The sequence below is a fragment of the Mya arenaria genome, chromosome 3 (genome assembly GCF_026914265.1).
Source record: "Mya arenaria isolate MELC-2E11 chromosome 3, ASM2691426v1".
Classification (NCBI taxonomy): domain Eukaryota; kingdom Metazoa; phylum Mollusca; class Bivalvia; order Myida; family Myidae; genus Mya; species Mya arenaria.
Window position 1 is genome coordinate 66755125 of NC_069124.1, and position 11310 is coordinate 66766434.

An 11310-nucleotide genomic window follows, 5' to 3' on the forward strand; every position below is an offset into this window, starting at 1 on the left:
GACGGCCATTTAGGTGGACTACCGTGTACTGCCGCGAGAGGATCAATGCGCCAATTCATTAGGCAGTGTAATTCATGTAAACTTCATAATTATTAATGAATAACTTTTTGAGGCTTAATAATGAAAGGGCGTGCTAAACCATACTAAACACGGCAGGCATACAAATGCTTGGAAACGCTAGTTTCATATAAATCCTCCCTGGCGCAAGCGTACCTTGCGACCCTCCGCCGTATGCGTGACGCATAAAAATGATTTTGAAATAACTTATTTTGGGTTGTAAATTAGTATTTCAATGAGATATAAAACATGCAGGAAGATTTTACATGGTTATAACTACCAGTTAACACTCTAATTTTGGACAGAGGGCTTGAACTTACTGTTTAAATTGCCATATAAACCACTTCAGACACAGTTTTCAAGATGTGCAGCCATGTTTTACTGAATGGTCTAAGAAACGGGAAAAGCAGCGAGAAAATCACTTCTACCGGAAGAAACATAAATAGTAGAAGAAAGTATTCGGTTGAACTATTCCAATATGCTTGAACTCTTTTAATTTAACTACCTTCGACTAAAATAAATCCCCGTGTCTAGCATCCTGGAATATTTACATCAAACATAATTGGTCGCTTCACAGAATAGTGGGTATGAGATCAAAGTGTTGAACTTGTTTACCCTCGCCTTTGGGTAAGGACCATTCGGCGAACACCATACTCAATACATCGAACGCCGGGATGGGTCGGTCACCAGATTAGTTGGTATGCGTGTTGATTATTTTACCCCGCAATCTGGTAAGGCCCATTCGGCGAACACCCCGTAATACTCTGTTCACCGAACAAAACTGGACGATCACTAGAGTAGTGGGTATGCTCGAGACGTCGATCACTAGAGTAGTGGGTATGCTCGAGACGTCGATCACTAGAGTAGTGGGTATGCTCGAGACGTCGATCTCTAGAGTAGTGGGTATGCTCGAGACGTCGATCACTAGAGTAGTGGGTATGCTCGAGACGTCGATCTCTAGAGTAGTGGGTATGCTCGAGACGTCGATCTCTAGAGTAGTGGGTATGCTCGAGACGTCGATCTCTAGAGTAGTGGGTATGCTCGAGACGTCGATCACTAGAGTAGTGGGTATGCTCGAGACGTCGATCTCTAGAGTAGTGGGTATGCTCGATCACTAGAGTAGTGGGTATGCTCGAGTTTGATTTGTTTTGGTTATCTTAAAACCGCGGAAAGTGTTCGGGTGAGCGATATGGAGCATCGGAACCATTTTGTCGTTTTATTTTATTTCCCCTTAGATAAATACGTCTTTTTCATTGTGTGAGAACTACCGTTATTATTAAAGCATGACAGATGGGTTATGTTTGTATTTTGTTGCTGTTTTTATCAAAAGACATTTGCTAGGTTCAACAGTTGGACAGGTATTTAAAGGGAAATATAATAGGAAATGCAAACTATTCTTTAGGGCCTCGCAAATAATGTGGGTGCCCTGTATTTAACTCGCTGTCTATATCCGTCCGACCGTGCGCGCTTTTCTTAATAAATTTACATCCATTAAATATCAACTTTATATATTTGCTTTCAAAAAAAAGTACGCTCTTTCGTGACAAGTTATGTATTTTCGAAAGTGTCATGTATGGCCCTTTGAAAACTTACTTAAAATCAGAAAATTAATAAATAAAGAACTTAATGAAACTTTAAACATAGATACCAGTATGACAATGTGTATTACAAGAACAATAACTTTATTGCCCATTAATATCAACTTTACCCCCTGTAATAGAAAATAAAAGCCTTGTCAAAATATATTGAGAAAAAAAGTATCGATGCATTGTAATACATGCTTGACTAGTGCACATTACAAGAACAATTACTCTTTGGCATACTTTTCCTAAATTGCCATCCTCGAAATAAAGCGGTTTACGGGAATAAATTTTATAAGAACATCAAACACTGTCATCATATTTTAAAGTGAATTAAAACTGAAAGACTGGTTAAAGGTAATAGGGACCAGGCGCGTAGCTGCTTATACGCGACACTTCAAAAAACATGAAAATATTGTATGAAAGAACATTTAAGAAAGAGAGTGAAAAATACAAATGAGTTGACGGCAAATTGTTTTTATACACATTGGAAGAACTATAAATATATGTGATTATGTTTGAGAAAAACTATATTTATTTGCGTGGAATATCCTATTAAGATCCTTGATTTTTTGAAACCTACTTTTGTACAATATTAAATTGTTTGATGTTCACATATTGTTAGTTAATTGTATATAGGAACTTCATTTATTGTATATAATATCTTTCGATATAAATTGATTTCTTTATGTCTTCTTGAATGTTAGTTTACTAGAAACTCTGTGTAAAGGCAGCATATGGTCCAGTGATTTACAAATTAAGACTTGCACAGTATTTTTCAACAGGAACATATAGGATAAATAATGCATAAAACTTGTTTATCGTTTACCATGCATGGTTTCGTGTGATTTCAATGATTTCTTATTGTGTTTTGTACATATAATTTTAGCTCATTTCATTCTTTTTCAAACTATAACAGCCTATAGTTGGTTTGTAAATGTAAGCTGTTTCAATTTTGTGATGTAAAACATTTATTCTATCGACAGTTAAATCTTGGGAATAGTTTGTACAAATGTACAAATAATGACCCTATAATGAAGCATTTCAAAATGATATACAATAAATTGAAATTCATTCTTATTCCGATGACAGTAACGAGGAATAAATACGCGAATAAGAACATTGCTTCTCGTCCGTGAAAAACAATTTATGAAGATCAAAGGACATACTTGTAAATGATGTGTGTTTCATTTAATTTAATATGTTTTGACTTTTGCTCCATTTGTGCTGAAATAAATGAATCAAGATCGTTTCAAGAATGCTAGGTATACTATGTTTATAATGGATTATTCATAAATGATATAAAATATGTTTTCTTTTTAATAGAACAAGCGTCACATTTGTTCGAATATTTTTTTTAATATTTGGTAAAAGTTTCAAGGCAATCTGAGGTCAGGAAGCTAAGACACGGAACAAAATTAATATCGTTTGTTTGTTAATATGGTGTTTGTTGCCTAATGCAAACATTTTGCTTGGTCTGTTACTATGTATTTTCCTTATTCGAACATATTGACTAGTCTGTTACATGTACTATGTTTTTGCCTAATTCGAACATTTTGACAGGTCTGTTACTATGTTGTTTCCGTATTCGAACATTTTGACAGGTCATATTGACTGGTCCTTTACTATGTTGTTGCCTTATTCGAATATTTTGACCGGTCATATTGACTGGTCCTTTACTATGTTGTTGCCTTATTCGAACATTTTGACTGGTCATATTGACTGGTCCGTTACTATGCTGTTGCCTGATTCGAACATTTTGACTGGTCATATTGACTGGTCCGTTACTATGTTGTTGCCTTTTTCGAACATTTTGACTGGTCCGTTACTATGTTGTTGCCTTATTCGAACATTTTGACCGGTCATATTGACTGGTCCTTTACTATGCTGTTGCCTGATTCGAACATTTTGACCGGTTATATTGACTGGTCCGTTACTATGCTGTTGCCTTATTCGAACATTTTGACAGGTCATTTTGACTGGTCCGTTACTATGTTGTTGCCTTATTCAAACATTTTGACCGGTTATATTGACTGGTCCGTTACTATGTTGTTGCCTTATTCGAACATTTTGACCTGTTATATTGACTGGTCCGTTACTATGCTGTTGCCTGATTCGAACATTTTGACCGGTCTGTTACTATGCTGTTGCCTGATTCGAACATTTTGACCGGTCCGTTACTATGCTGTTGCCTTATGCGAACATTTTGACCGGTTTGTTACTATGTTTCTGCCTCATTCGAATATTTGCCAGGTATGTTACTATGTTGTTTTTATTCGAACATTTTGACAGGTCATTTTGACTGGTCCGTTACTATGTTGTTGCCTTATTCGAACATTTTGACCGGTTATATTGACTGGTCCGTTACTATGCTGTTGCCTGATTCGAACATTTTGACAGGTCATTTTGACTGGTCCGTTACTATGTTGTTGCCTTATTCGAACATTTTGACTGGTCATATTGACTGGTCCGTTACTATGCTGTTGCCTGATTCGAACATTTTGACCGTCTGTTACTATGCTGTTGCCTTATTCTAACATTTTGACCGGTCCGTTACTATGCGGTTGCCTTATGCGAACATTTTAACCGGTTTGTTACTATGTTTTTGCTTTTTTCGAACATTTTGACAGGTCTGTTACTGTTTTTGCCTCATTCGAACATTTTGACCGATCATTTTGACTGGTCCGTTACTATGCTGTTGCCTTATTCGAACATTTGACAGGTCTGTTACTATGCTGTTGCCTTATTCGAACATTTTGACCGATCATTTTGACTGGACCGTTACTATGCTGTTGCCTCATTCGAACATTTTGACCGGTTTTATTGACTGGTCCGTTACTATGTTGTTGCCTCATTCGAACATTTTGACCGGTTATATTGACTGGTCCGTTACTATGCTGTTGCCTTATTCGAACATTTTGACCGATCATTTTGACTGGACCGTTACTATGCTGTTGCCTTATTCGAACATTTTGACTGGCCCGTTACTATGCTGTTGCCTTATTCGAACATTTTGACCGATCATTTTGACTGGTCCGTTACTATGCTGTTGCCTTATTCGAACATTTTGACCGATCATTTTGACAGGTCTGTTACTATGCTGTTGCCTTATTCGAACATTTTGACCGATCATTTTGACTGGACCGTTACTATGCTTTTGACTCATTCGAACATTTTGACCGGTCCGTTACTATGATGTTGCCTTATTCGACAATTTTGACTGGTCTGTTACTATGTAGTTGCCTTTTACGAACATTTTGATGCATTGTTCCAATATTTCGACTGGTCTGTTTATATTTTGTTGCCTTATTTGAACATTTTGACTAGTTTGTGTATATGTTGTTGCCTAATTCGTACATCTTGGTTTGTGTATAAATTATGCTGTTGCCTTATTTGAACAGTTTGAATGGTTTGTTTAGAAAGAAACAGAAACAGTGCAATAAAACAACTTTTGACTGGTCCGTTTATATTGTGTTGCCTTATTCGAAAGTGTGTTTTTATGATTCTCAAATATTCAACTTATTTAGTATAAAACATGATTTATGGGTCAATGGAAATTGTAAATAATATAATCGATAAAAAATGACAGAAAACATCAACAAAGCGTTGTTTCGAGGACTCGTTAAACTGTAATCAATGAAACTATATTGATATAAATTGATATAATATCGCATTTCAATTCCGCTTATGAATTCATTGTTTCTGTGAATGTTTGGCAGGGTAAATTGATTTCAAGTAGACTGTGTGGACAGTACGGACGAATTGTGGTTCAGTAAAGAGCTAATTTAGACAAAGAAACATGGCTAAATGGCCAGCACTTAGAACGTTTCATGAAGTGACAGTGATATTTCAGTTCAAGATTTCAGGTTCAACGACATCATGTGAAACACAGCCATCACAATATTGAAGCACTTGAATAACTGAAATGTTCGTGTTTGTTAAAGTGACACTCTTATTCAAATTCAATGCATACACATGTATATCAAACATCGATTTTGACTGATAAACCTTTGACTACTTACTAAATAAAGTATTTATGGAAACTATTAATTACTGATAACAAGATCCTAATCGTGTATTTAATATCAGGAAGCGAAAAAATCATAAAATGATTGGTGAGTGCTAAACGATTTACTGTGATCTACTATAGTCTCCTAAGGTAGAAATACCATGTTTTATGCACATTTCTTTCAAATTAAATTGGCATCCTTCATATGAACAATTGTTTTCGAAATATATTCATCCTTTTTTGAAATATTAAAACAATATTATTAATTGTGGTAAATTTTATTTGGGAGTAAGAGTACATCTTTAAGTTTTTGCTTATCTCACTGTTCCTTCACTGGAGTATCAGCATTTATACCGAAAATTGCAACCATTGCTCTTCATTGCAATCTTTCATTTTATTTTTGCACTTTTTGCAACTTTTTTTCGACAAATACCGTATTGCGGTCTAATAAACAAATGCACCGCTAATGCATTTTTAATGTATTCTATATTTCAGTAATTCGAGATATTAGTTTTTATCGAGAAGCATGTGATAATGCATTCCTAAATTAGTACATTTTATAGATAAATAGTCCAATGATATAACACCTGTCAAATTAATAAAATGTGAAATGTAGATCCTGATTTATTAGTTCATTAATGTATTGTATATTTTGAGGAACATGACGCTAAACATAAGCGTTAAATGGTAATATTTCATAAGGGTTTTGAGCAATCGTGAAAGATCACCCCTGCGAAATAATTCATCCAATCATCTTCATAGATTATGTTAATGCTAAAAATGTGTTTTAATAAATGAACTACGAATTTCTAATTCATTCACAATCGATGGCGGCTTATTTACGGTTTTCGTCAGCAGTAAATTATTGCCATGTCTAGTTTATGATGTTTTTTTCTTCTTTTTTTATCATTTCAAATAATATTCATTGATAATTGAGGAACAAGGAATACAAAGGGTATCTTCTCTTCGCCAGAATGTAACGCCTTTGTGCGGAAATGGCAAGTCTGTGCTTCATAACAGGTTTTGCCCTTCTTAAGATTGGCTTCACAAATTGAATGCAATTAAATTGTAATTTGTCTGTATTGCATTCAGGTTTAGGTATTACCATTCAAGTTGCGTTCATTTTAACTAGTAAATGCCGTCCCACAGCGCATTGAATCTCCGCTCCATAAAACATAGCCGTCCAGGACAGTGCAGTTTTAATAAGCAGACAATCATTTACCATTCACGTTAAAAACTCGTACCAATGTTCACTCAAAATTATATAGTTTGTGTTTTAAAGGGCTATATGCCTCCACCAAACATTTTTTATGCTTACATAATTAAGGTATATTAGTAATATTTCTTTCTTTCCTTTTGTAAGATTTCTCAAAGGCATGCCACACAAAATTATTATAGACATTCAAGTAAACTGAATACTTGAAAATGTATAATTATGTCATTCAAAATCTTCTTGAAAGGTTGTAAACAATTTGTATAAAAGTGATCGTTATTATTGACTTTCATCGACAAGGAGTCATTATTAGGAGTCCCAATGATCATTATGTAAATATTAATCTAGTCTACATTCCTTCAAATAATTGCGATGGTCTTTGGTGCTGTGATGTAGTTATGAATATGCTTATTGTTCTATTTGCTGCTAATTACGATGCAGGTTGAGCAGCTGATGGACTCTCATTTATGTTTATGACCAATGTCACATTTTCCTTCGATTAACATAATATTGACTTCGACATTAATTGCTTGTACATTAGAATATGATGAAACCTTTATAAATGCTGTTTTTGCCTTGGACACACTGGGGTCAGAGATGTAAACATGTCCGCATTCAAAATGATAATAATTAACATAAACAATCATGATCGAAGGGTAAATCAACTTTTTAAAAAGTAATCTAGTCTTTTTCAAATAATCGGTTATGAATATGAACATTGTTCTATTTGCTGATAATTGTGCTTCTGATGAAATGTATTAAAATATTTCATTCCCATCCACCTTTTACTTCCATATTTGCCCTTCTTAAATAATCGTTGACATGCATGGCAAATATATGCAGGGCCGAATTTAGGAATTTGCGTTTGGGAGCGCAACTAAGGCAGTACACCCCCTTTCAAAAATGACGAAAAATACCGGGTTTAATGAGTTAATTGAGTAAGATCATCGGCAAGAAAAAATGAGCCATTTTCGCCGAAAAAAAATGCATCCAAGTGCAATCTTTTGATATTGTTTCTCGGATATTGACTTAAAAAATAAACTTTGAACAGTTTTAGAGGGGCGGGCGCCGTGTGCCCCCGTCTAAATTCGCTTGAGATATGTATGCATCACATGGCAATACTGCATTGTCACATGATGGATTTATAAGATATTGGACTCACTGTTTGCGGATTTTGTCTTGAACACACAGAGAGGTCACAAACATTTACCCGGTAAAACACTATCACGGGTATGATAAATTTTATGAAGCGTAATTAAACATTTGCCACTACAAAATTAGAGAACATATTTGACCCTGTTTACTTTCTTTATCTTTGTTTTGTTAATAGCACAATGCACAGTAATACCCAGGCTTATGTTGTCAGACGAAATTTCCGTAATTGACGAGAAATGCCTAGAAACTGCACGACTGCAATCCTGGATACGGACGTTCGATGGTCATAGGTCCTCTCAAGGTGGGCTGCGAATACTCTTAAAATGGCTGTTTTATGGAACTGCATTGGAAACTTGTCTGTAAAGCGTTGCACAAGAATGTTGATAGGTGTTTAAGTGAATGCATAAAAACTATGAAAGACAGCCCATCTGTAATGAATACTATTGCAAAAATAAAAGGTATGTGATTATCGCCTTCTCATTGTCACTTAAAATATTTCCCTGTTTGCTGACGCACAACCTTCTGTTGTCCCTGTCTTTGTGTAAATAAATCCTAGATATAGTTATCAAAACCTTCTGTATGGAAACAATGTAAAAAGACAGACATATTCTGGAGTAGGCAACGCAAATAACGTGCATATTAAGATGTAATTATTTTTTTATAATATGCATAGCAGAATCACATCAACGAGCCATGGTCCAATAGCCTTCATTAAATGTACTAACCGTGGAAGTCGAATGTTCACAGAGCCGTAACTTTTCATTGGTGTAGCGAAAAAGGGGGGAGTAGTTTTGGTCTGACATCGCATACTGTGGCGCCCAACACGGGGATCCGTCCTGTGGCACCCAACACGGGGACCCGTCCTGTGGCACCCAGCACGGGGACCAGTCCTGTGGCACCCAACACGGGGACCCGTCCTGTGGGACCATCACGGGGACCCGTCCTGTGGCACCCAATACGGAGACCCGTCCTCTGGGTCTCATCACGGGGACCCGTCCTGTGGGACCATCACGGGGACCCGTCCTGTGGCACCCAACACGGGGACCCGTCCTGTGGGTCTCATCACGAGGACCCGTCCTGTTGCATCCAACACGGGCACCCGTCCTGTGGCACCCAGCACGAGGTCCCGGCCTTTGAACCCATTTTTAGGCCTTTGGTGTTCGCTCTTGGGCTCTATTGTTTCGTAAATATACCCTTGCACCACAATGATTGTGATTTTTGTTCGGTCAATAACTTTGCTATTCATGGTGGGACTGCGAAATAATTTCGAATAAGTTAACATCATAAGATTACGTCTCGCGCAATAAAGCCGGGTCTTTTACCTTTATGGTCAAGGTCGCTATGTACTTCAAAACATCGCCAGTTTTACTATATAAGCCTTACAAATGATAATAGTCGTGTGACTTAACATTCATTATGGGAAATAATTTCGAATTAGGGGCCACAATAACATTACGGCGTTTCGTGTAGCACACCCATGTCGTAGAACATTCATCAGTTTTGCTATATAGGCCTTACTGGTGGAAGTGGTTCTTGGCCGGCCATTAACTGCCATCGTGGTTAAAATCCTAAATGATTCGGCATAAGTGACCAACCATCATAAGAAGACGCCCCCCCCCCCCCCGCGCACGTAGTACAACAGCCGTATGGTACACCGATACTGATACGAGAAATCTCTTGACTTCTTAAATCATACTTTATGAGATAATAACGTTTGATTTTATTTAGCTGTACATTATAATATTTGTGTATTACCATGATGTATCCATTGCCTTCAGAGTCAAATGGTACGAACTATATTGCAATTAAATGAAGGCTCCGCGTCGCGCGTAACTTGTATAGGTTGCTTGGGGTTACACTTTAGATTGTAAATTGATATCAACCTGGAGGATGCTGAAAAGCGATTTAAAAAACGTGAGTGGGTATTGACATCGCATTATTCAGACGAGGTGTCATGTTAACATTTGTTTTAAACGGTCGATATTTGAGAGCTTTATTTCAATATCAGTGGTGCATCAGCTTAACAAAAGGTATATTATGACAGTGAAACATGTAAAATAATATGTTTTATAAGGATATAGAATAGTGTTAGTCAACTTGTTGAAATTTGATGTAATAATTAACTGAAAAAAATATTTTGGTTTTGAAGAAATGTTTGGAGACCGTAACTGCGATATTCCCATTATTTGTGTTGCTATGTCATAAAAAACAGCGTGTTTACATATCGAATTATATATAAATAGTGTTATGTAGAGAAACTCGGGCTTCACCAACAACGAAAACATTTGTATATATTTTGGATTGATGATTTATTTAACCGCATACGGGGTAGATTATTAAGGTATTTCGTCATTTTTTAATCTTATAGTTTTAGTTTGTTTGAATAACAAATATGTTTAGTGTTGTTTTGTGTGGTTTTGTAAGTGTAACTATTCAGTCTATGCGGCCTTTTATACGTTCATAAATCATGCTTTATGACGAAAAATATGGCTTCGATTGAAAGTACAATTTATTTTATAAGACGATTACACGTAGCAATCAGTGGAAGCTTTCCTGAAAGTTCAAGGATATTTCAAATATTTTACTAATAAGAAAACTAATTAAGTGAAAATGTCATTTTTGAATTGACATTCTGTCGTCTTTACCATATCGTTTAATTTCACTGTTATTAAAATATGTTTTGTGACAAAACTATTTTTATCAGTTTTCAATAAACCCAAATCTGTTCGCATGTCTTGGTTTAATTTATGAGCACGATTTAGGAATAATATTAATTTGAAAGTGTTAGAAATCACCCTTACCGGCGGTTTGTTCATTGATTTAAATTGGTTTAATCACGACATATCATGTTTGAGGATTTCACAAATACCTGGCTGTTATTTATGTTGCAGTGTATGTGCAAGACTTTTGTTTTATGAAGTCTGATGGGAAAGTAAATGATGTGGAATTATTTCTTTGGATACTGGCGCGTGAGTGTGGTATGTAGGCTTTTGTTGGCTCCTAATAACAAATATCTCAATAACTAATAAGCCCGTAATTGACAACAATAATTCCTATGTCTAATTTGTGCTTACAAGTATTCGAATGCAGGGGTATTGTTATTCGTTTTAATTGTCGTTAAGTTAACCTGACAAGAGAATAGAGCGCCTCAAAATACCTTGCCCAATTCAATTATAGAGATGGGTCTATATTTGAGAAACTTCATAATACGTATAATTGCCTTTTGTAATCTTTCTTTACACTTATTAAAGAAAAATGATACTTGAAAAATAACTTTCGTTAAAGGTTTCCAAAAA